A 26,925-nucleotide genomic window follows, 5' to 3' on the forward strand; every position below is an offset into this window, starting at 1 on the left:
TTCAAACACACCTGGAGTATTGTGCGCAGTTTTGGTCTCCTTACCTTAGGAAAGATCTTATTATAATACAAGGAATGCAATGAAGGGTCATCAGGCTTGTTCCCGAGATGGTGGAACTGTCCATGAAAAGAGATTGGGCAAATTGGGCCTGCATTCTCTGAAGTTTCAAAGAATGCAAGGTAACCTCAGAGTAAATACAGGATAGACATTTCCCCGACTGGAGAGTCTAGAACCAAGGGTACAATTTAAAAATAAGGCCATTTAGGATGAAGGGGAGGAGGCATAGAGAAATAATTTTTATTTCCCCAATCTCAGATTCCAAAGTTAATCCATAATCATTTTCAATTCACTAAATGCCACTGAAGAGTTAAGTTTTGTTGACATGTACTGTCAGTACCGAATCTGATTCAGAATAAATTTTTGACACCATATTTACAGTTGGCAAACTATTTCATACAAAAAGGACTCAAATCCTCACATTTAGATCATTGTACAAAATACACACAGTAGGAAAACATGACATATTAACCTCGTTAATAATTGCGTGAAAACTGAGGGGGGAAAAAAAATCTCAGCTAAAAAAAATCTTCCTGTACTATTGCTTCCGAAGCAATTTAAAGCTCATACTACAGAGCTTAGATCTGCAGTGCTTTTCAAGCTTCTGGTTTAAGTCTGTAATCGGAGGGAAAATCCCAGCATGCTTTGCAGAATTTCTTATTCTGTCAATGTTATCACTGACATACAGGTACTTTAAGAAATTATTTAAATTTAAATGCGAATGTTTAACAGAATTTTACTTTACATTATTGCTGTCCCTAAATACTTAACACGGTTTTACTGTTTTGTCGCTATAGCAACTCAACGTCAGGCAACCTTCTATCATATGATTGTTCTGTGCTTCATAGGCACACTGGGATTTGTAGTCTATTTACACACAATCTCAATTTCAATTAGATAAAATCTGACAATACAAGCAATAGGTGTAACAAAGATTGGACAGACCACCATCTGACAACTTCTAAAATTACTGCAAATGCAAACATATAATGTTCTTGTTATTAATGACACACTAGTCTGATATGGGGACACAATTCTAGTCACTAATTACAACCACAGTTGATTTAGGGAACTCAAAATAATTTGCAAATATCACATTTATAATTGAAAGTTATTTTACAAAAACAAAGCAACAAAATAACAGATGCTAAATGGAGACCCCATTGGGCTGCTTGGGGTGAACGTAAAGATCCAAGGATTTGAAGAACAGGGGAGTTCATCTTGTTGTCAATACTTATTCCCCAGTAAACATCACAAAAAGCAGATTACCACTATCGATATCTTATTGCTCTTTGTGGGCAATTGCTTTAGGTGGCAGCCAACCTGCATTTTCTACATTAAAAACAACAATTTAAGTAGTTAATTGACTGCAAAATGCTTTGAAAGGCTCAGTGGTCATGAAAAGCATTACACAAGTAGAATTTCTTTTTCCCCCACTCCTAAACCCCAAAGAGTCACAATATGGCACTGTTAATGTTATTGGATTAGCAATCCAGAACCAATGTGCAGGGGACATGGATTTGAAACCCACATGGTAGATGGTGAAATCTGAATTTAATGAACTCTGAAATAAATAATGACCATGTAGCCATTTCAATCATCAAAAATACCTGGGAAGGAACTCCACTGGCTTTATCTAGTCAGGCCTACGTGAGACTCCAGACCCACAGCAATGTGGCTGACTCTTTGCTGCACTCTGGTCAGCTAGAGATGGGCAATGAAGGCTAGCCTGCACAATGACACCCACATCTTGTAAACATTTAAAAAAGGTGAACTACTGGGCTGAAATCACGAGGTATTAATTTTAAATGTCATAAAAATGGCAACTTGAATGATGGTCTGTGACCTGGAGACAGGTGACCAATTTTGGCAAAATGATTGGAGGTAACGTGAATAACATAAAAATGTCCACTATAATTCTGAATATAGCAAATTATATATGTTCGTTAATGAATCATTTCAGAGGTTTATATTAAGATTGTACTGCTGGATGAATTAAAAAAAAAAGGTCTCACTAAACAAAATGGGTCTCTTGGTTGCTGTCAAATTGTGTCAAGTTGCTAAAAAGCCGCTTCATTTCCCCACATAATTACTTCAATGCAGAATGTCTAAGAAGAGTGAACACACAAAACACCACATCCCTGACATGGTGAATCAAAAAAAAAACAAGTGCACAAGTCTCAGTGGGAAATCTTCCAGCAATTTCAGAATAACTGATAAAGCAGCACTGGTACACCAGAGAACACGTCCCATGGGTACAACAGGGCACTTGTGAGTTCCACAGTTCTTGTCCACTCCCACATAATCCTAATGTTATGTGCTAACTCCAAACTGGAGACATCAGGCAAACAAACAAACAAAAACGACTGCTACCGTTAAGTGTGGAGCTGGAGGAACACAGTCGGCCAGGCAGCATCAGAAGAGCAGGAAAGTTGAGAGCAGCAGAAGTAAACAAGGGTCCCGACCTGAAACGTCAATATTCCTGCTCCTCTGCTGCCTGGCCTGCTGTGTTCCTCCAGTGCCAAACAGTGTTATCTATGACTTCATGCATCTGCAGTTCCTGCTATCTCTGAATCAACTGCTCTGGTTCAGCCAATGACAATCCTAAGCCAAGTCTGCACTGAAATGCTTCCATTCTTCCTTTCTCCAGGGAGAATGAAACAAAAAACAAAAGAAGTCGCTCATCTGTATTTGCAATCCCACTCAACAAGGGCTACATATATTGCATCATAAGCATCTCCATTCTGGCTAAGAACAAAGTAATTCCCCTGCAACCATTAAGGATTATCTTCTACTTCAACAGCAAAATGGCACGAGTGATCAACCTAGAGTTTACATCGCATGTTGAGTGAATCGACTAATACTTGCTGCAACACCGAATACTTTCCACTCATTGATTGACATTCTGGTGTGAACATTTTCCCTATGAACCCTACCGACAAGCTCAACTGGGGACAAGGGGCCTACATGAGGTGGAAAACTCTGTTTTCCCCTAGAGCAGCCAATTAGGGATGACGGAAGTGTTCTCAAAAGGTGGCTGGCGAGAGGGCTTGCAGCTTGAAAGCAGCAGCAGGATGCCCATGGCAGGCAAAAGAACACGAAAAAAAGAAAGAGAAAAGGTGCCTGAAAAGGGAGGCACTCTGTCTCCAAAAACTTTAAACAAAAACGGTCTTTGCAGTTGGGCCACAGTTGGTGGGTAAGATCCCTCCACCGTTGATGTATTTGCTCTGAAGGGTTTTTTTTGAGGGGTTGGGGGGGGGGGGGGGGGCGCTGCACTGTCTCCAGGAAAGGTTATATACCCAAACCTGGAGATAGAGTCTGAAGGCGGAGTTAAATTCCCAGGTTACCTGGGAAATGTCCACAATAGGATTGATTTGGCAATTTTATTCGCCCCTGCCAATGCCATCCTCTCCTTAAGCCCACGAATGGGAAAATGCCAAGGGACGAAAAATGTCAGGGAACATACTTGGATTCACATGTGGAATTCTCTGCCTGTTTGCCCTGTTCCTGACCCAGATGAGGGCTAAAATTCTGTCCCTCTGATTCAAAAGACAATATTCAATACCTTGTTATATTTCACTCCAACAAACAGGGCAAAATTCATGTACTATATTGCTTTATGGAACATTTTTACATAATTTACTAAAAGGTGGAATACACTGGTACATTTTTTTTTTCAAAAAATATGTAGGTTTGTTGGTTTGATGGATTCATTGCTTACAAGAGACAGAGGCTAGAGTAAATCCGAAGTCAGAAAGCTGTAGGCTCAAGTCTGACACTAGAGTCAAGATTTTGTTCCTCAAGTCTGAGCCAGTAGTGGACACAGCCTATGATGTGGTTAACAGTCACCTGGCAAGGAGTTCCCTGATTGTAGCCAACTGGTCGCCCAGAGGAGGAACCTACTGTCTTGCATTTTGCTGATAAATGTAAGGGAGAATGAAAGAGAGAATGCTTCCAAGTGGAAGTGGCCTCTGTTTAATTTTAAAATCCGATCAGCATTTCAATGAACATGAGAGTGAGCGAGTTCCTTCTCATACTGGCTCATGGCCATAGTTACTGTCAGGAAAGTAGGAATCATGGGCCTCAAAGTCGAGCAGGAGGCCTCTCCAGGCAGAAAGTTCCACTCGGATTCAAACACCTTGACAGACTTAAATATTCATAATTGCTTGCTGACAAGTAGTAGGTAGCAAATTAATGCAACTGTCATCCCATTTCAGGGAAACTACCCATGGGAAGAATGGCATAAGCCAGCTGGGGAGGCACAGACTTTCATGCATGCCCATCTCCAGGCTCACCTTCATCCTGCTCAAAATTCTGGAATTCAGCAAAATCAAGATAGAAACAGCAGACCAGTAGGAAGTCAATGTTGAATTCTCATAGGTGGTGTCTTTCAAATTAATCACACAGCTGTTTGCCATTGACCCATGAGGGTATTTTGAACTGCAAGGAAATAATCCCTGGTGTCTTGCATGTTGTGCTGATCAAGCAGGCTGCTTTGTTCTGGATAACAGAGTTTTGAGCACTGTTGGAGCTCATCCTGGCAAGTGAGCAGTATCCCATCACACTCCTGACTTGTACCTTGTTGATAGTTGCTGAAGCTTTGGGAAGTTGGGAAGCAAAATATTTGTCAGAGTTCAGTTTCTGGTCAATTATGATCCCCAGGGTGTTGAAGGGGAGGACTCAGAAATGGTCACGCGATTCTCTATTAAGGAAATGTGCTTAGATTCTGTACTGTTGGAGATGAAGGATTGGAATCTCTCCAACAGGACTTCATGAAATATTAAAAAGAATCTCAAAAGCCATGAACACAGTGCTGCAAACAAAACCCTCAGCACAAAATACACGGATTAAATTCAGGCAGTGATTCAGCATGGGACTCGCCAACACTTCTTTGACAAGCTCCAAATGAGCAGGGATATGGATCATTCAAACTTTTGCCTGTCTGAGGACCAAGTGCTGCATCGTCACCAAACAGCAGGAGAGATGTTTAGAATCACCATGAACTGATCTTGTTGACAGGACTGGGTTCTCCGTGGAAAAGGACAATATTGTTTCACCGACTGCAGTCTGCTGGACCATGCATGAAATACACAAGAGAGGGAACAGGGAAATATTTATCAAACATTTAACATGTTTGATATGAAACTCTCATAACAAAAAAGGGTTGAAAATGAAGCATCTTCACTGTAGGAAGAAGGATCAGGTTTGGTCATTCTGACTCAGGGCTACAATCGATGCCAGATGTACCAGCCACAATGGAACGTACAAGTATTCCAGTCAAATCACAATGATCTTGGTCTGAAAGGGTCTGCAATCATGAGTGAGGGTCAGGAATATCAGGGTGTGGACCTGCAGTTCTCACTAGAAAGACCACCTGTGTGGAGGATTATAAGTTATCAACCGAATCCAAACTGCTCCTTTGGGATGGACAGGTAAAAGGTAATCAAAGGGTAACAACCAAATCCAAGCAAGATTTGGACAGAACCATGGAAGGTTAGCCTGTAGGTTCTCGATGAAGTTCTCTCTTTCCTTCTTTCTTTCTTTCCCCACCTTATTAAATTATGGTGACTCTGCTTTGGGCGGGAGCAGAGGTTGTATTTTGCAAGGACTCAAGTTAGATGAATCAATTGAAGTGGTGTCCTTTAGAGAATTGAGAGTTTTGAGAGCTTTTTTTAAAAAGTATCAGGGTGCCAGTAAGGTTTTGTTTTAACAGAAAAATCAAGGTTATGCTTGAACTGAAACTTGTATCCATGCAATTCTGTTCCACTTAAAATCCTTAAGTCCAAGAACCATGCCTCACCACCTCTGAGGGGGAGGGCCAAAGAGGAAACTATCAATGGCTTCAAGGAAATGTGGTCAGCACTTGAAGAGATAAAGGCTATGTGGATACCACACAGGGAATGGGACTCTCTGATTGCTACGGAGAGCCAGAAAGAACTCTGAGCTTCAAGTTTTCCTTCTGTCACCAACAACATTGTAAACCAGCACTAACTGTGAAGTATAACTACATTAGTGCTTTTAGCAAATCAGCATCTTTTGTTTTTAGAAGTTTATATTGCTGATGCATACTTTAAATGTTAGCTATAATAATAATAATAATAATAATAATAATAATAATAATCTAAATATGGTGCACTTTGCTTGTTTTATATTCAGACCCTGCCTGAATCTCCCTAAAGTTGCCAAGAATTTATTTTGGAACTGGAACTAGTATTTAAAACAGTTACCTACCCTGCACTTAGCTGGCTGTAATGTTGGCCTATCTGCAGTTTTGTCATGCTGAATTTGCTGAGGAAGCAGGTCCTGCTGCTGGAAGACAAGAATAAATATCTCAGCATTCATTGTAACTTATAGCTATCCCTGTAAAACACTCGGTCATGAAGACAAGAAATTGCACATTCCATTTCTAGTCTCTATCAAATAAGCAGATATCAAACAAAGTAGTGGAACACTGAATTTGGACTACTGCCTCTGAACTAGCTGCTGGGGAGAAAATTCCAGCTAGGACACTCACCCTTGATGGTTATTCAGTGATTTTTAGAAGATGTGTCTGACCTTTGGGCAAGAACAGGATTAAGCTTGGCCAAACAGTATAATTGCTAATAACATGAGACAAACAAAAAAAACTTGCAATCACACTGCACCTTTAACACAGTCAAGCATTCCAAGGCGCAAACAAAACATTTACCACATGAAACAGACAAAAAAAAAATCACATTACCAAACACCAGAAGTTTGAACAAAGAGGATGCTTTTGAGGATGATCTTCGCAGAATAATTGAGGGGAAGTGAATGAGGGGAACAGGGAGAGAATTCCAAAAGATTAATGTTCTGGCAACAGAAGACACAGTGAGCAATAACAATTAAAACTGGGGATGCTCAAAAGCCCGAATTAGAGGAATGCAAAAAGTTTTAGGGTTGGGAGGAGAATACAGAGAAAACAGAGCAAGGCTATGGAATGGATTGAAAACTTTCGCATTCCCATCACTGTAGAGAAATGGCCTAACCAGAAACTGGTGTAGGTCAGTGAGTGCAGGTGAGATAGTGGGGTCATTGGGAATTAATGACATTTGAGAGATGGATGAACATTTCATCAGAAGAGGAAAATCAGGGCTAGAAGTAGGCATCTTAATGATAGTGGTCAAATAATGACAGCAGAATTGTGAATGGTTTGGTTCAGCCTCATACATAAGACAGGGGGCATGAGAGAGGAGGCGCAAGGGAAGTGAATTATGAGTACAAGTCCAAAGGATTGGAAATGACATTGTTGATCTTCCCAGCATTTAAATTGGAGAAAATTTCTGACCATCCACTACTGTATGTACAGAAAGCCATCTCACAATTTAGAGGTAATGGAGGGAGAAGCTTTCTTATCAGCCACTTCTAGTTGCTAACATTCACCGCTTCTCAGATGGGACATGAACACAGGAAGTATCAAAGAGGGTCTGACAAGACACAGGTTTTTTGCTGGGTCAGTGTGCATGCAGAAATAAATTCTGAGGGGGCCCTCTCATGGCACAGTGGCAGCGTCCCTGCCCCTGGACTGAGAGGCCCAAGTAGAGGTCTCACCTACTCTAGAAGTGTGTAATAATATCCCATGAACAAGTTGATTAGGAAAAATGGCTGAAGAAATAAAAATTCCAGAAACAGACAATGTGATTGAAATAACAACTTGGGAAGCATGTAGGAGGGACACATGAGGCCCAGAATGCAGGAAGAGAAGTCACTGCATTATTTTCTGGCTGTGGCCAAATTATTAAGAATGGAGCCAGCTGACTGCAGTCCCAACCTGCTGGACAACAATGAACAGCCAGTGGATGATAATAGCCACTCGGGTGAGGTACAAGCCAATGCTCATAGAATTAACATCTTGCAAAACAAAAAGCTGGAAAGGATGAGAAAATAAAAATCCTGAGTCCATATTTCATACTGCCCCTATGTATTACAGCACAGCATTTAAAGTATCAATAGCTGAGAAACTTTACTCAGTAGGGGACAGAATTAGTCATTTATTCAAGTGATAGGGCCATTGTTCCTGTAATGGCTTTCTGCCAGAACTGTCCAATTTAGATTCACAAGCCAGCTTTTTAACCCTCCTAAATTGCCTTCTGAAAGTTTCCATAGAACAAAATTCAAACATCATTTCACATAACACCCAGCAGATTTTACCTGCTTGGTGAAATAATCTCTGTTCTGTTCTCACTCTTCTGAGAATAGCTTTAAATATATGACCTCTGCTGATGGACCCAACTGTCAGAAAAGTTTTTCCCCCACTCGTTCCTAAAACCCCTCAATTCTGAATATCTGTTACTTATCCTCAAGTCTCTTCTACTTGTTGGAGAGAAATCCTAGCTTCTCCTACCTCCCAAGTCACTGAACGTCCTCATCCCTGGATTAATCTGGTTCATCCCCACTGTACCCTCTATAAATCTGAATTGTCCTTCCAATATAGTGTGAGCTCCAAAATACAGCAGGTTGGGACTGCAGTTAACTGGTTCCATTCTTAATAATTTGGCCACGGCCAGAAAATTATGCAATAGCTTCTCTCCCTGCATTGTGTCTCTCAGGTGTCCCTCCTACATGCTTCTCCATGTTACTATTTCAATCATGCTCTCTGTTCCTGGAAATTTTATTTATTCAACTATTTTTCCCAAATCAACTTGTTCAAGGCATATTATTACACACTGCTAGACATGAGACCTAGGCCGTGATCTATAAAGTTTTAATCACAATTTAATTGATTTGGTATTCAATTTCCCTATTTTAAAAGCCACTATTTCATACACATTCTTAAGCAGCTGATATCGTCAAGAATTTGTGAATATGTTCTCCAGAGGTCCTTTTGCTCTTCCACCCTACCCCTTCAAAACAACACCATTTAAATCATGCTGCTCCTTCATTTTGTTTCTTTCAAAGCAAATCACTTCACATATACCAAAACCGCCACTGCCACGTCTGCCCATTGCACTAGTCAACTGATGTTCCCGAGTCTAGGACCATCCAGCTCAATACTTCTGAAACACCTGTACGCTTCAAATTTGAACTCCCTGTAGCCAGTACAGCTTTTTAAAAAAAAAAATCTATAAAGAAAACGTTACTGACATATTACCAGCCATAGGAGATCACAATACTACTATCAAATTAGAAATACATTGATTCACCACCACTGTTTCCTAACTCTTAATTACTAATTATGTACCCATAGTATCTCTCTAATGCAATGCATTTCCATTTACTGAATAGATGTCTTTTGAAAGAGCGTTGTGAACCACTTTTTTGTAGTCCTCTCTCCTTCTTCCAAAGAATCCAATCAATCAATTTTCACAGATATAAATTTGCCCTTAAGAAATTCACGCTGGTTGCAAGTTATTGCTTTTCCAAGTGATAATTAAATATCCTCTCAAGACGTCTCTGGTACTTTTCCTTCAATAACATTAGACCGATTGACCTATATTTACCAGATTTATTCCTCTCTCCCGTTGCTGTAATATTTGCAATTCCTAGTCTCCTGGCAGCACACATCTAGATAAGAACAAATGACTGTGGTCAAAGTTGCTTTGATCCTCACCCAGTAATCTTTCAGTAACCTAGGATGCATCTCCACTGGACCAGGTGACTGCTTGATTGAGTGATGCTAACTCGCATTGCTCATTTTATCCAATATATTCCCTTTTCCTGTTTTCTATTGTGTGACATTAACTTCATTCCCTAATTCTGTAAAGACAGATGCAAAGTACTCATTGAGCACCTCTGTCACACCCTCTGACTCCAAAAAGGGAAAAAAAAAAACTTTGTTTACTTCTAATTAGATGACCATTTTAAAAAAATGTTGGGGGTCTCTTTTATGTTACCCATGCATTTACTTCTGATATTCACTCTTTTTCTTCCTTAAATTACTTTTCAATTATCCCTTGCCTTCTCCCGTTTTCTATTCAATTCCAAGAACTAGAATCAATGTAAGTTTCCAACTAAAAAGCAAACGAACAGCGGTTGCTGTAAATCAGAAACAAAAATGGAGGAATTGCTAAAAGGTTCAGCAGGTCCGGCAGCATCTGTAGAGAGAAATCAGCGGTAACGTTTAGGGTCGAGTGAACCTTCCTCAGAACTCCGGTCAGTTGGCTTGATTGTCCAAAAAAAAATCAACTTCCCACCATCCAAATGCTCCATGCTATTCTATTATTTTTGACCCTTCTAGTTTTCTTTTCTTTCTTTTCCTTTTCTCTGCTGCTACAAGTTTGAGTTTAAACCCACTTCCAGAGAACAAGTTAACTGCCCTACAAATGGAACTGGTCCCAATCCTATTCAAGGACAATCCATCCCATCCTGCTTGTACCCAAAAAGAAAAAAAAATCAATGGTGTTCTGATGTTTGCCACCATTAGGAAAGTTATAACTGGTGGAAACCAAGCCTACTCCGAACACAACTAACAATGTCACATTTTTGCTACTAAAACATCAGAACCCTACATGCAGTCACCATTTAGATCCAAATATTCTAGTTTAGCCAATTTCTCTAAAACCTCATTCCTCTCTGGATTGAGAGTGTACTCTTACTTTTCTGGAGCTGGAATTATAATCAGTATTCTCTAGAATTTACAACACCACGACTGGTAAAGGATTAATCTTTTGATTATCACCACATGCAATTGCATTTATCGTGAACACTTCAAAAATAATTAATTGATTTTGGAATGCAGAGGATGAAAAATGCCCTACATAACTAAATTCATTTTAACTATCCCAGTGATCTCTTTCCATGACACGTGATATTCAACCAGCTAATCCTCAAGCTAGATCAACAGAATTTTTAATTTCCACATGCACTTATCATAATCAAAAAAGTAAATTACAAAGTTTGGCCCTATTGATGATGTGGAGAAAAAAAAAAGTGCTTATCAGGTGATGTCCCTTGGTGTTTTCCCTGGTAAGTGGAAAGGGAGTCACAGCATAGTACAGCACGCATTTACCTAAAAAAAACTTTTTGGAGGGAATCAAAACCAAACAAGTTACAGCAGAAACAAGTAACATTAAATTCTAATATTCTCAGATCAAATAGCATCCCAACTCCTCAATATTTGCTTTCCAATCCTTTTAAAGACAAGGATTGTTTTTCTATCTTCTATTGTCTTGCTATCCCACTCAGATAACGATATCAAGGTTCAGCAGTACTAGAGTCACTGTACCAGAATTCAATGGTTTGAAGGTGCAGGTCAGAAAAAAATCCTCTGCCATTACAGAGGAAATAGCCTCCTTCCTATCAAACAACAGTTAGGAGATCACAAATTAGAAGCTGGCAGATGGGAGAATCCAGATACCTGCAGCATATCAGCTGAGTAGTGTAACCTGTACAATCAAACTGTGCCAGCAATGCTACATTCTATTAAAGTGATACCTTCAGATCTTCCAAAAGTCAAAATCCCTTTCTGAACTACGTAACACTGCAGTCTTGCAGCCATATCTCTCAACAAAAATATCAGAATACGCAAGTTATTTCCAAGCAATAATACATTTTCCAAGCATATAACTGAACTGTGATAGACTGCAAGCAGACTGAATTTTAGATGCAACTAAGCTTTCGTGGCTGACAGCTACACTAATGGCCTTGACCAGATTATTCTTCAAAATAAAAAGAATAAAATCAACAGCAAAGTATGTGAATACTCTATTCTAAAAATAACATCTGAAGAAACATACACCAGTTGAGTTGCAAATGAAATTCAATCAAGCAAACTCCATCATACTAATTAAGCTACCATCATAAACAGTGCAAATTTATAGCGTCAAATATAACTTACTTGACTGCAAATTCATGGGGTGCTATATTACAACTGCTGGGCAGAAACCACTTGTACTTGCTTACAGCACAATATAAAAAAAGCCCCCATGCGCAGAGTCGATGCCGCAGTTAACACAAACCTTAGGTAATGCACCTGAAGAAGCCCTCTGCCTAAAGACAGAGCATCTTTAAACTGAAAACAGCTTTAGAAAACCATACGCAGCAGATTTTACCATACGATGCTGCATTAAACTGCGCGGGGCGGGGCATACGGGGGGGGGGGGGAGAAAGGATGAACGGGACAGGGAGGTGATATAAAATATTGCGACGTTATATAGCGAAGAAGGCAATCGCCAATGGATTGAACTCCATAACCCTCCCCTTTAAGGATGCGGGGGTGATGGGGTCGTCGTTAGATGTAAACACTCACTCACGTTGTTGAAGCGCTGGTTACTGCGCTACCATTGCTTGCCTTGTCCCCCGCCCCGCTGTCTCTGCATCACTTCTTCTCCCTAAAAAGAAAGCAGAAAATAAGCAGTGTTGAGAAGTTGGAAACTGGAGACCACCTGCATACAGTTGCTACAATCACAGTATCCCCTCTCTTCCCGCCGCGCCTCCTTATTGACATCCTCACATTTGTTACAAGCGCAGTGGCCCCACCTCCTACACTGTGACGTCAACCCCGCGGCCTCTTCGTTTCTCTATTCGTCCACTCAGCTGTCCATTACCCTCGTCTCGTGGCAGTGACGCACTTTAAAAACAAAAACACCGTGGGACACGTGACAGCCTTCAGCTGCCATGGAAACTTCCAGGGCTCAGCATCCAAATTACCGTAATATACATTACCATCGCGCACATTCCCTCACACCCCTGCAGCCAGCAATAGGTGGGCAGCACCCACCACCCATACCCCTCACCATCTGGCTCTGGCAATTCGGATCGGTTGGTTGAAATCTTATTCTAGTATGCTGCTTTTATTGCAAACAAATGGTTCCCTTCAGTTGTTTTTATTTGTTGAATTAATCTGTCTTGATATTTATTAAGGATCCCCAAAGGCACCAGGGAAGGCCCAAAAAAAAGGACGCATTTGATCTGGACCAGGATTAAAAGGTCCAACATAGTCCTCAGGAAGGACTGAACAAGCTCAGGTATCAATGTTGCAGTTGCTATCAGGCCCTTTCTGTCTTCATTCCAGAAATTCTAGCACCCACAACATTTTGCTTTTGAGCAACCTGGAGCTCTCTATTCCTCCATCCAGATAGAAGGTTACAAGATTGCCTTGAAATGATAGAAGGGAAGATGGCAAGGTGGGAGGAATCTGAAACTTGAGGTCACAAATTTGAGACAATCACAAATAAATTCAAAAACAAAATCAGGAGAAATTGCTTCCACTCAAGGATTAGGACTTAAGACATTACAGGAAATAGTTTAGGAGGATAGTGCAGGCATGTTTTAAGGAAGATTAAATAAAGAGGAACAAATAAATTGAAGGCGAAGTGAAGTGACATGGCAAGATCTAGGCAGGCTCATATTAGAACATAAGCATTGCATGGATCAGCTAGGCCAAATGGCCTATTTCTGGCATTAGGTTCCATATAATTCTACACAATTTAACTCCACAAAAACTTCATTCAGACACTTAAAATAATTGAAATGAAACTTCTGCTGCTACCTAGAGTAACATTTAGTGAAGGTGATTCTCACCAAATAAAAAGATTATCGACAAAGGTTGATTTTCATCAGCACTATTTGAACTGAAATGCATGGTCTCTGAAGGAGGATGGCAGTGTTTTAAAATCATCCTAAATTCCTGTCAGAGGAACTGGAATTCCAAGGAATCAGCATTCCCAACACTGTGCTCCTGGTTCTAGAAAAAAACCACTTCTAGACAGGACCACTACCTACTTATGGGTCATTAGCAATGTCCTTCAAATTGTTGGGACACAAGATATGCAAAGACCTGTAAAAAAATTGATAGGAATTACTTAGTACAAGAAAGTTTGAAAACAAGTGACATCCATTCAGTGAAGTTTGACAGAGGGATCAACCTTTTGCAAACCGATATACATGTAGAAAGTAATGTGTATTTTAATGGATTATATGAAATTCTCATGTATGAAACTTTTAGGTTCAGCACCAACGTATTTTTTTAATTAACAGTTGCTTAACTTTCACAGCAGGTTATGCAACTCAATTCTCTGGACTGCAGAGATTGAGTAATGGATTTCCATGGTGACTGTTTATACAGTGACGTCCAAGTCTTATCTGTCCATTAAATACAGTGATCTCATCTGAAATTAAACTCTTTCACAGAGAAGGGCAGGGAAAATGAGAGGCGAGGTCAATTTGTATCATTATCATCTGTCTTCCAGAGGTCAACCTAAATGATACCCTGGCATGTCGATTATGTCGGGAAACTGATGGTGTAAGGGAACGCAGATGATTTATAAAATAGGATGGAAATTCAAAGAGAAAACAAACACTGGCTTTTTTTTGTTTAGTTAAGTGATGCTTACATTCTTCCTTCCTTCTTCAGACCTTTCACCCAATAGATTGCTGTGGTACTGAGGAGGATAGGTCCCATTGATTATTCTGAACAGAGAACAAGTTTGATACTAATCTGTACCATCTTTTGACTTGGTACATTTCACTTCTACTCTGATATTTCATCATTATTTTACACAAAGAAGAAACATACAAAAAAGTATCTGTAAAAAAATAAGAAAAATTGGCGTAAACGATCCTCCAAATGGCTACTGAAAAGCAGCAGTTTTAAATTTCCTTGTCAAGGAAAAAATAGAGATTAAAATGTAAAAAGAATACTACTGTCATCAATATTCTGAATAATAAGGGAGGAACATGAAAACAGAGATTAAACAGGAGAAAGAAGAAAATAAATAAACGGTTGATAGATAATGATAATTGATTTTCCAGACTTCTGCCTTCAAGAAATATCCATTTTCACAGGTATAAAAGTTAATGATAAAGGGACAAGGAGCTAGCTTACTTTCCCTCACTTTTATGTTGCCTTGTTATTGGGGAATTATCTTAAAGGATGGGATGGAACCATAAAACTGAATTAGCAGGAGACATTTTAGACCACCCACATCACTTTCCAGTAGAAAGGGGATAGCGAGAACTGCATATGCTGGAGTCAGAATCAATAGTGTGGATTGGGAGGAACACAGCAGGGTGGGCAACATCAGAGGAGCAGGAAAGTCAACGCTTCGGGCCTGGACCCTTCAAAGATTTGTTGGGCATCACAGCATAGGTGCCCAAAAACATGATGGTGGAGCCTGTTTGTGAACAAATCTGGATAGTTCCTGGCTTCATTTTGCCACTGGACTATTTCTCCAGAGGCAGAATAAAGGAGCGGTGAAGTGCCAGGGTTACCTGCCTGCCTTCAGTGGGTAGCCACTACATGTGGCAGATGGTCACATATGGGCAATTGTCAGGGACCAAATAGGATTTTCCATTTGGCTTGCAGATGCCAGCTCAGTGCAGATGCCTGCAGTTGGCCACTTGGTGCAAATGATGACAGACGCTTGCAGGCCTGGAGACCCTCTCTGTTTAGTTGTAACCTTCTTCCCCTCCCTGACTTCCATATGGCCACCTCAGACATTCACTGTTTATCACACCTATTAAACCCACACCTGGGTTTTTGACTGCCATATGAATTTGAGGGGGCATCCTGTAAGCTGCAGGGAAAAACCTGCCCATGTTCTTGATTGATCGTGCACAAAGCCACATCAGGTCAATTTTTTGAAAATTGAATATTGTCAAGGGATAAAATCTTCCACATCTGTTTTTGGCTGAAAATTGAGTGGAAAACATGGTTCATGCATGAGAAGAGCTTGGGTCAAGTCAGATTTGACCTTGATCCATCTTCAACTAATATTTTGGATGATCTGCCACCTCCTGCCCACCACTGAGTAGTTTGCTCAATCACGTCCAGTGATCCAAGTTTGGACCATCTTGCTTTGCCACCAGCAGTGTGTGGAGAAAAGGGAGCACAAGGAGACAGTGGTCATATTTAATTGCTCTTGCATTTGTAAAGAGTGTGACCTGATGGAATGCTTCAGACAGATACATGCAAAAGAGTTGGAATTGTTCTGTTTAAGAGCCATTGGAAGTCCCAATCAATATTTGAGTGAAATGGAGAAAAAACAGTAAACAGATCAGAGTTTGTAATATAGCAAGAGCAGGGTTGACTGAGAAAGGAAGATTTGAAGGTAATTGGACCCCCTGTGACTTAGCCAATATTGTGTACATACGGCGGCTGCCAAAGAATTGCAGCATTCTATTGCTATTCCTCCTGTAAGTGCCACCAAGAGTGATACAATATCCTCCAGACAGACCAGCAATTGAAACATCAGGACCAAATAATCTGCAACTTTAATATCTGTGATAGCCGGCTTATTTTTGGAATAATTAGAACTTTGTATCAGAAGGAGAAACACATTTGGAAATGTTAATGAAAAACTTTGGTTCAAATCATATCCATGGTTATCCTTTAAATGAAGCAAGCTTCAGCAACAGGGGAAGTAATGTTCATAAAGAAAGGATTAAGTGTTGCATTTTGTATTATTGAGGCAGAAGGCAATTCATATCATTGTTGGCATTTGGTACACAAGAATTTGCTATGAGTTTGTTACATCTATTCTTCGGAGCTCAGTAGGACATCAGATTTGTTTTATCTAATAATTACAGCAGGTATAAGTAGGAAGTCACTATTAATTCATGGACAATAACAATTTGTTATTTTGCAATAGTGACACTGATGATGTATCTTTGCAATTTTGGCAAAAGAGTACATTTTCATTTTATAGTGCCTTAGCATTTACACATGATATCCAAAAAAGACTCAAATTCAAAATTTAATCACTGATACTGCATTGGGAAATACAGCAGCCAATTTGCACTTGGCAAAGCCCACTCATTCCGGAAGTTGGATTTATGATCATTTAATCAGTGTTTGATTTTGCGGCAGAACAAATTTATAGTGTTAGGATGACTAGTATAATCTAAACCTGTCAGTTTTTTAATTCATCTGAACTCATTGTATGTTACTAGTTCCTGTCTGTGATTCAATTTAGGGAGTTACATACATTTTAACTAAGTTTAATTTTGGTATGTGTAGTATGATTCAGACAAAAGTTTGGATTAAAATTGTGTTTTGAACCTGGGATTGTAAGAACTTGTAAATTGATTCTAAGTTACATTTTGCAATTTTAATATACAAATTATTTTATAGCAGCTTGCACACCTCATTTGATATTAGTCAGAAAAATATCCCAAGTTGCTGCACAAAAGGAAATTGGAAATAGTTGGAGGGTTGACGAAAAGCTCAGTTAAAAGAAATGGGCTTTAAAGAAGATTTTGAAGGATGTCAGAATTTTTTAGGGAGGGGATTGTAGAACAAAAAAAGGGACATGCTGAAGGGGTCAGTTTTCTTTTGGAAACATAATATTCTCAAAGGTGGGAATGTACAAATATGTGATATTATGATTCTTAATTCTCATGCAGTAGGGTCTTTGGCTTAGAGTCTTTTTATTGATAAGCTCCTAAATGTAAACATTCCCTTCTTGGTAGCCCTCCCCCATAATCCCCATGGGCTTTGAACTTCCCCAAGTCCTCACTCATCTTGTTTATCTGCATCCTGACCGGTCTATTCTAACCCTAGCACCAGACATATCAAGTCAACATGACACAAAAAGCCTGTCCATCAATCCATTGTGCTGCTGACTATCGATGTTCCCTAATCTCCCAGATTAGTTCTTTATCACCATTCCCCATTAAATATTGCTTGTCCCCTTCTCAGTTTAATCCCCTCTCCATTGCAGTGTGTGGACTCCAATTCCCGCAGTCAAGGTCTCTAGTTTTCTTCCTGCAACACTGGCCCCGTATAGTCACCCTTTGATTTTTAGTGACCAGACACCTGGGACTTACCATGGCTCACTCCTTGGAGCAGCTTAACCAGATACCCTCAATTGATGAGTGATACATTATATGAAGGATATGATTGAACTTGGAAGGGTGTGAAAGTATGTGATATTATGATTCTTAATTCTCATATGTTCAAAGAAAACAGTTGAGAAGGAGATCCTGAAATAGATACACTGGGACAAAATTCCAGAGAGAAATTTTCACCAGATTGGTGAATATTTTTAAAACTTACTAAAGTAACTAAAAATAAGGTAATAAAACTGGAAATAGCTGGAAGTATGCATTCAGGCAGTCTCAGTGGAGAAAGAGTTAAAATTCCAGGTCAATGATCTTTTATCAGAGTTTCAAAGCAAGTTAGAATCCATTAGAAAGAACCCAAATGCAATTTTTGATAGGGCTTGGTATCACCTCATAAATTTGTTATCTTTACTTTTCTTTTGCTTAGGTAACACTACCTTACATAGAGAAAAAAGTTTTGGCTGAGTAGCTGGCTGAATTTCAGATTGTCATGAAAATATTCTCTGCAAACATTCAGGAATGATAAATTGACAGCAGAACTTGTTGCAAGAAGGTCGACTGTCTTTTTTCCCTAAATCTTGATGTTTAATTTTGTGAAATTGAGCAAGAGTGTCCTCACTTACAATTTTGAGATGACAAAATGTTGGCAAAGATGATAGCAATAACAGTTGAATGCCTATTACAAGACTAATTCCTGCATGCTTAAGAAAGTGGTATTAGGTGATTTAAAAAAAACTACATTTACAGCTTTTCCTTCCCTGCTCATGTATTTTAATGGCTAACTGTAAGACCATGTAGAGCTGAATATAATTATGAGTAGGGTATGTATTCTTATGAATGAAGCATATTGCTAATTATCTCAACTTCATCAAAATACTGTACAGTATCTGTCACACCACTACATACTGCCAAGAGAATGGGGTCCAGCTGTAATTGGCCAAGGCAGTGGGGTTGTGAAGTCATAATGTAATTCATTAACAGTCTGCTTTTAATTTGACAGATGGTTGAAAATATTTTTGCAATAACTTTTCTATTTCAATGTTATCTGCAGTATCTAGTCCTTATCAAATGAAAAGTGATTTTTTGATGCAATCTTATTTATTCCTTTTCTGTGGACTAAAGCTGCTGCTGCGGTGTAGCTGGTCTTTTGTACGTACACATTAAATTTACCTGCCTCCTCAGCTACCATCAGTTATGCCTTAATTTCATGAAGCTTCTATAAGCAGAAGTCGGCTAAGACGAGAACATTGCTTTCATAGGCTGATTTATAAACTAGGTTTAAATGAGATCTTCTCTGTGGGACCAAAAATAACAAAAGAAGAATGTAAAATCCATGCAGAAATAAAGTGGATTACCATCTAAGCCTGAATAGCCATGTAACAACTGCATAGTTGGACACTCTGAACTATTTAACAAAACAGAGAATTGGGAATTCATGTAGCATGTTAAGAATTCAGCAGCATGAATCAAGCAAGCTACTAGTCTGCTGAAAGTGACCCAGGTCATTGTCATCCAATGTCTGGGACCGCCAGTGCAGTGAATCAGGCGATATGCTACAAGTGCTTCCAAACAGCTTGCTTGTCGGCCATGTGCATGTTCTAAGGGTCAGTTTCATTTGCATTGTGTGGGCAATCTCTAGAAGCTCAGCCAATAGTCGGCACAAAATTTTAAAGGCCAACAGGCATTTACAAGAACATTATTTGTTTCTGTTGGCAAGGAAGATTATAGAATATTGTGAAAAACAATACCATCAAAATAAAGATTCAATGCTAAGTCCAAGTTGCATCAAGATTTTTGGAGAAACTTTGCAGTGAGGCTGAGAATAGACAATAGACAATAAACAATAGACAATAAGTGCAAGAGTAGGCCATTCAGCCCTTCGAGCCAGCACCATCATTCATTATGATCATGGCTGATCATCCACAATCAGTATCCTATCCCTGCCTTATCCCCATAACCCTTGATTCCACTATCTTTAAGAGCTCTATCCATCTCTTTCTTGGAAGTATCCAGAGAGTTGGCCTCCACTGCCTTCTGCGGCAGAGCATTCCATATGTCCACCACTCTCTGGGTGAAGAAGTTTTTTCTCAACTCTGTTCTAAATGGCCTACCCCTTATTTTTAAACTGTGTCCTCTGGTTCTGGACTCACCCATCAGTGGAAGCATGCTTCCTGCCTCCAGGGCGTCCAATCCCTAAATAATCTTAAACATCTCAATCAGACCCCATCTCATCTTTCTAAACTCAAGTGCATTCAAACCCAGTTGCTCCAATCTTTCAACAAATGATAGTCCCGCCATTCCAGGAATTGACCTCGTGAACTTAGTAGGTTTTCTCTCTGTGTCTTACCAAGCTTGCCTCACTAATTACCCTGCCCCATGGTGCCTTTCACCTCCAATTTCCACCCCACCATACACTGTTTCCAGAATAATTCACTGCTTAGCAGATAGCCATCAAAAGGGCAGAGTCCCTTGTGTCCACACTATCCTTAAACTGGTGCTGTACACCTGGATGAATATTAGTATCCTGAAGCTGCCCTGTTACTTAACGAACTAAGTCAGAAAGTGTTGGCGAAGGAGAAATGGAACCATGATTCTGCAACAGGGACGTGAAAGCCCTGCCTAGCGGGATAATTCACAGGAGACTTTTCTTCTACCTGGAGGACTGGCAGAAGTCTATGCCACCAGACCCTGTCAGTCCCAGGTCATCCACGAAGACAATGCCATCTCAGAGGCATGGAGGGATAGTCCCACAAGCAGGTCCAGTTCCTCCAGGAATGCCTCACTCTTCTTTATACTACCTTATACTACTCTATCTGTGCCACTAGAACCCAAAACCCATCACAGTTCATGCTCCGCCACTCACACTAATGTATGCCACATCTTAAAGACAAAAAGATTGCAGATGCTGGAGTCAAAACGTAGACAAATGGGAGGCTGGAAGAACACAGACAATCAGATAGTATCTGAAGGAAAGGAGAAGTCAACATTTCAGTTATTGTACTTCTTCAGGACTGGATGTGGAGGTACGGGAAGCTGCAGATGGGGAGAGGTTGTAGCAGAATGGTGCTGATAGATGGACACTGGTAGTAGGTATGATCTGGTTGGAATGGGAGGGATGCATTCAGTTAGTGGCTGGAAGGGAGGGTCAGAAGGTGGAATGGAAGGGAGATTGTGGGGCTGGAAGGAGAGCTGGGGGGTGGTAGGAAGGTTATTTGAAATTGGAGAATCAATGCTGAGTCCTTTGGACAGTAGGGTGCCCAGGTGGAAGACAAGGTGTTATTCTTCAAATTTGCATTCTGAGTCGCACAATACTGGAGGAGGCCAAGGATGGACATGATGGAGGAGGATTGGGGAAGCAAGTTGAAATGGGCGATACCCAGGCAGTTAGGTTGGCCATTACGAGCCAGGTGAAGACGCGAGTCAGAACGAGTCTACATTTGGTCCCTTCGACATAGTGAAGACCACATCAGGAGCACTGGATGCAATAGACTAGGTTCGAGGAGAAACAGGTGAAGCTCTGTCTCATCTGGAAAGACTGTTTAGGGCCCTGAATGGAGGTGAGGGAGGTGGTGTGTGGGCAGGTATTGTATCTTTTCTGGTTACAGGGGAAGGCACTGGGTGAGTTGGAGTGGTTGGTGGGGATTGTGGCATAAACTAAGGAATGACAAGTGGAATGGTCCTTGTGAAAGTCAGAGAAGCGTGGGGAGTGAAAGATGTTCCATATGCTGGGGTCCAATTGAAGTTGGCAGAAGTGTTTGATACGTTGGATGCGGAGGCTGGTGGGATGGAAAGTGAGGATGAACGGGACTCTATATTTATTATGTTTGGGGATGGGTGGTTAAGCGTTGTGGAGCAGGGATTGGAGGAGGCGTGTTGGATGATGGGGGTGGTGGTGGGGTGGGGGGGGGGGGAGAAGAGAGTTGTTTGAAAAAAGTGGACACCGGAATGCTTGGGAGTGGAACAGCTCATTAGAGCAGATATGACAGAGACAGAGGAATGAGGAAAATGGGATGGAGTTTTTGCAGGATCCAGGGTGGGAGGAGGTGTAGTCTCTGTAGCTATTGGAGTCTGTGGATTTATAATAAATGTCGGTCCGTAAACTGTCGCCAGACCAAACGTAGACTCATTCCGCTGAGCATCTTCGCCTGGCATGTAACAGCCAACCTAAGCTCCCAGTCACCACCTATTTAACCTACAGATCCCCACACCTTCACCCCACTCTTCCTCTGTCATGTCCGTCCTCAGCCTCCTCCAGTTATATAGCGACTCAGAACGCAAACTTCAAGAACAACATCTTGTCTTCCACCTGGACATCCTACAGCCCAGAGGACTCAACATTGAGTTCTCCAATTTTAAATACCCTTCCCGCCATCTCCTGACTCTCTTTCAAGCCCTACCTCCTCCCTTCCAGCCACTGGCCAGATCCATCCCTCCCATTGACCAATCAGGTCGTACCTACTACCAGTGTTAACCTATCACCACCATTCCACTACAATATCTCCCCCGATTTATCTGCAGCACCCCCTGCACCCACATTCGATCCTGAAGAAGGGGATTACCCAAAACTTCTCCTTTCCTCCAGATGCTGCCTGACTTGCTGTGTCCCTCCAGCCTCCTGATTGTCCACCTATGCTACATCTTGCTACACTTTCTGTCATTGCACACTCTCCCCCACTCACCCTCCAAAGTCACTAACCCTGCATGTCCTCTCCACTGTTTCCATAATCCCTCGGAACACTTCATCACATTTTCCCTATGTGCACCGGTGATAACAGCCACACCACCCATTGTTATCTCATTCATTCTCTCCGACTTATGAGCTGTTCCACTCCCAAGTTTGCGTTCTGAGTCGCTATATAACTGGAGGAGGCTGAGGACGGACATGTCAGAGGAAGAGTGGGGTGAAGGTGTGGGGATCTGTAGGTTAAATAGGTGGTGACTGGGAGCTTAGGTTGGCTGTTACATGCCAGGCGAAGATGCTCAGCGGAATGAGTCAGCGTTTGGTCTGGCGACAGTTTACGGACAGTTACGGGAGTTGACAGCCCGTAATTGAGCACAGCAAGGCTGCATGGCTAGGTGTGCTCAACATTCAGATCACTACCCCTTATGCCTTCACAGGAGAAGATTGGGGCCAATCTGCAGGGATGCAAAAACATTCATGTCACAGCAATCAAGTAAGTACTAGTTTGCAGACTGCTGCTGCTCCCATTAACGCTGCTGTCAGTCTCATTCAGTGCACACCATTGGCCATGATGTTTTCTCTCTCTTGTGTCTCTGCTAGCCCCCTTCGACCTCTGTGGTGGAATGGTTGATTCCCCATGAAGCGCCCTCCTGGAGATCTGAGGAAGATGGTACCGAAGCCTCAGAGGAAGTGTTGGCAAGGCCGCCTCCTCCACCATCACCCCTGCAGCTCACAGTCAGATACCTCTGTGGGAATATTAGGAACAGAGAGTGGGAGAGTAAAATCTGCTGAGCAACTTGCAGCGACAGCTCTGCAGCTAGCCAAGGAAGGAAACATCTAAGGCAGCTGGCACTTAGAGAACTGCTGGAGACCAGCAGGGAATGACCCTGTAGTTTAAGGCAATTTGTCCATTGCTGGAAGCTGCAGCAGTTTAATGAATCATGCAATTGTTTATCTGTCTATGGACAGGTTAGCAACTGCCATGGTGAACTATGTCCAGCCCCTCAGAGGCTGATGAAGACATGCCCAAGACTGCACTTCATCGCCTCACCTCAGGACAAACGGCATAGCGACAGGGCTACAGGGATTCTTGAGCAGTGCCAGGAGGAACTCATCTGAAGAAGGGGTCACACACAGGCCCCACAGCAGTTTCCACTCAGGGAACTGCAGATGTGGCTAGTACCTCAATATCCATTCTAACACTTGGAAGTTCAAGCTGAGGAGAGTTAACTTGATTCTGGCAAGAAGACTCTCAGCATGTGTACCTTGTCCAGACACAATGACCCCTGGGATTGCCCCAATAAATAAATGGGTTCCATTGTCTAGCAGACTCCCTCTTCCCCAGCTGTGGAACCAAGGAGGATAGTAAGGTGCTGTTGGAGGAAAATAAGACAAAAACTTACGGATGATGTGGGTGTCAGTGGCCTGTATGTGACTCACTTTATGTATAAATGTTTGCCCTTTAGCCATACACGTAGCTATCAGTCTCACCGTGCAGGAGCTAAAGTGTTTTCACATTATGCAGCATCACTTCATGGCCACAGTTGAGGCTCAAAGGATGGAGGCCTGCACTAAGAGCCTACTGCACCATCTGGCTTCAATGGGAGCAATGTGTATATATGGCATTGGTTCATACTGCTACCTTTGCTTCTCCTTGTCCAACATCACTAACATTCAGTTTCTTCTGTGTGCAACGGTATAACTGTCAATTAGTTATCCAGTAGTGGATTAGCAGGGAAGTGCGGCACACAGAGGAGAGTCAAAGCTGTTGGATAGCCAGGGAGTAGATAGTCTACGTGAGGGTGTACCATACAATTCACATATCTTTGACTGAGGTTCTTTCCCTGTGATAGGTGATTGCTGCAGCTCCATCCCGAACAGGCCGAGTCATTTACCCTGTCCACGCTGAGTAAAATCACAGCCATGGTCTTCCCCATTGCACGCTTTCAATTTCATCACAGTGGAAGATGATAGTGAGAATTCCTTTGCCACTGGCTCCCAGCTTCAGCCTGAAACTGTTGATGAGCTGCAAGCATACATATCCCATTTCTAGTAGCTCATCCCACAAACAACACAAGCCTCAAACTTCCCCAAGTCCCCACTGAACCCATCTACCCATGCCTGCACCTGCCCATCTGCATGCCCCCCACCCTAACACCTCGCATTAGATGACTTTGCACAGCCTGCTGCTCCAACCTCCTCCCATTCATAATTGTACAGCAGCCTTCACTCAACCCAGTCCAAAAGGGTAAGCTGCCAAGGCTAAGCTCTCCCCCGCCACCCCTCCCTGAATCCCTTGTTAGAATTTCTTACAAAATTTACGGTAATAAATTCGCCGTACCTACAGCCTCACAAACAGCAACAGTTTCTGCTGCTAAGGAACTTTTCACCACTTTTCTGATATCTTAGCTTGCCAAGATAAAGTGCAACAGTTACCTCCCTTTCCCACAAGAAAAAATGATGAATCATCCTGCACCTGAGAACACATCACAGAGATTTGCAGAAGAAGCATCACTAAAAACAATATGTTTCATGATCCTGTCATCTCCCAATCAAAGAAACTTCAAAACGCGATGTTCCATTTCCAATATTCCAATGTTTCGTTCACCTGAATAAAATCTTCATGAGATTTTTCATAGTTGTACTCAATGCTAATACTTCAGAACTGGCATCTCACCTCTTTTGGGTGGCTAACCAACTTAGTTGTCCAATTTGACATTGTTATTCCTCCATTTTAGTTTCAGAAGTCACTGCATACTCTTGTGACGTCCTTCTTTGACTAATAGCAATGGGGCTAACATTCCTAAATAAGATTGCTGCTGCAAAGAGACACTTGATCCATTCTGTCTGCTTTCCAACAAATGTAATAGAAAGACCGAGAAGCTTGACTTCCAATTTTGAATTCCGATTTAGGTCAAGTTATGACACTGTTTTCAAATTAATTGCTTCCACCCAACAAATAATCATCCACATGGATAATGAAGATGTCTGAAAGCTGCCACTCACAGAGTTAGTAAAACATAGCAGGATCTATTTTTAACTGGAGACAACCCAATTTAAATAAGACAAAGTGTGGAGCTGAATGAACACAGCAGGCCAAGCAGCATCTTAGGAGCAGAAAAGCTGACGTTTCGAATTCTCCAGCATCTGCTGTTCCTATTATCTCTTAAATAAGACAAACCTTACCGATGAATACTAAATTCTAGAGGCATCATTTAGGCCATTTATTTAACTTCCAGGAAAACACAGCCACTCCTCATGCAGTGCCTTAGGCTTAGACTCTTATTATCGTTGAGCTCCAAAATATTGTGGTTGGTTGACTCATTGAGCTGGTTTGTTGTTCCGCAGATGTTTCATTACCCACTGGGTAACATCATCAGTGCAGCCTCCAATGAAGCACTGTTGTGTTTCCCACTTGTTATTTAAACTCTGGTGTCCGTTGAGCTGGGTTACCTCGCTTCCGGTTTTCCCTCGCAGTGAAGTATATATGGGGTCTAGCTCCATGGCCTTCTTGATGGAGAACCAGGCCTCTAGGAATTCCCGTGTCTGTGTCTGCTTGGCCTGTCCCAGAATCCTGGTGTTGTCCCAATCAAACTGGCGGTTTTCCTTATCCATGTGAATGGATATGAGTGAGTATGCTTCGTGTCTTTTTGTTGCTAGTTGATGTTCATATGCACTTGTGACAAATTTTCCTCCTGTCTGTCCAGCGCAATGTTTGTCGCAGTCTTTACAGGGAATCTTGTATATTACATTAGTCCTGTGGGTAATGGGTCTTTTGTTTGAGTTAGCAGTTGGCATAGGGTTGATGTGGGTTTGTGTGCTATTCTGATGCCCAGTGGTCATAGGAGTCTTGTGGTCAGTTCAGATGTGTTCTTGATGTAAGGTGGCGTCATGAGTATGTCAGGGCATGTAGTATCCTCCTGTTGTTGTACATGTGTTAGGCATTTTCTGACCCAGTTGTTCGGGTATCCATGGATCTTGAATACTTGGAGGAGGTATTCTTCTTCTTTTTGGCATAGTTCTGTGTTGCTGTGGTGTGTTGTTGTCTGTTTAAATAGTGTTCTCACTTTGTTGTGTGTGTTTGGGGGCTGCTATTGAAATTCAGTGCTTGGTCTGTGTGTGTGGCTTTCCTGTTTACCTTTGTTAGCAATTCCCCATGGGTGGTGTGTTCCACCATGATGTCCAGGAATGGGGTCTATTTGTTCTCTTCCTCTTCCTTGGTGAATCTGATCACAGTGAGAGTGTTGTTTGTGAGTTTGTGTGTCTCCTCTAGTTCGATCCATTTAATAATTATGAAGCTGTCGTCCACGTATTGTTTCCGTAGTTTCAGTTGGATTAGAGGAAGGGCCATGTTTTTGAGTCTCTGCATCCCCGCTTCAGATATTAGTCCGGAGATAGGTGATTCCATTGTGGTACCATTGATCTGTTCATATATTTGAATCATCAAT

At 41.5% G+C, this 26,925-nt stretch overlaps 1 long non-coding RNA gene across 3 annotated transcripts in view; it reads right to left on the bottom strand.

Moving 5' to 3' along the window:
• LOC125462909 (uncharacterized) overlaps window positions 1-12,453 on the bottom strand; it is a 60,967-nt gene extending 48,514 nt beyond the window's left edge. For all 3 annotated transcript variants that reach the window (XR_009446991.1, XR_007249725.2, XR_007249726.2), the window contains exons 1-2: window positions 12,267-12,453; window positions 6,289-6,366 (exon numbers count right to left, since the gene is read on the bottom strand). This is a non-coding gene — a long non-coding RNA (uncharacterized LOC125462909). The remainder of the gene's footprint in view (window positions 1-6,288; window positions 6,367-12,266) is intronic.
• Window positions 12,454-26,925: the final 14,472 nt, after the last annotated feature.

This window comes from Stegostoma tigrinum, chromosome 21, assembly GCF_030684315.1.
Source record: "Stegostoma tigrinum isolate sSteTig4 chromosome 21, sSteTig4.hap1, whole genome shotgun sequence".
Classification (NCBI taxonomy): domain Eukaryota; kingdom Metazoa; phylum Chordata; class Chondrichthyes; order Orectolobiformes; family Stegostomatidae; genus Stegostoma; species Stegostoma tigrinum.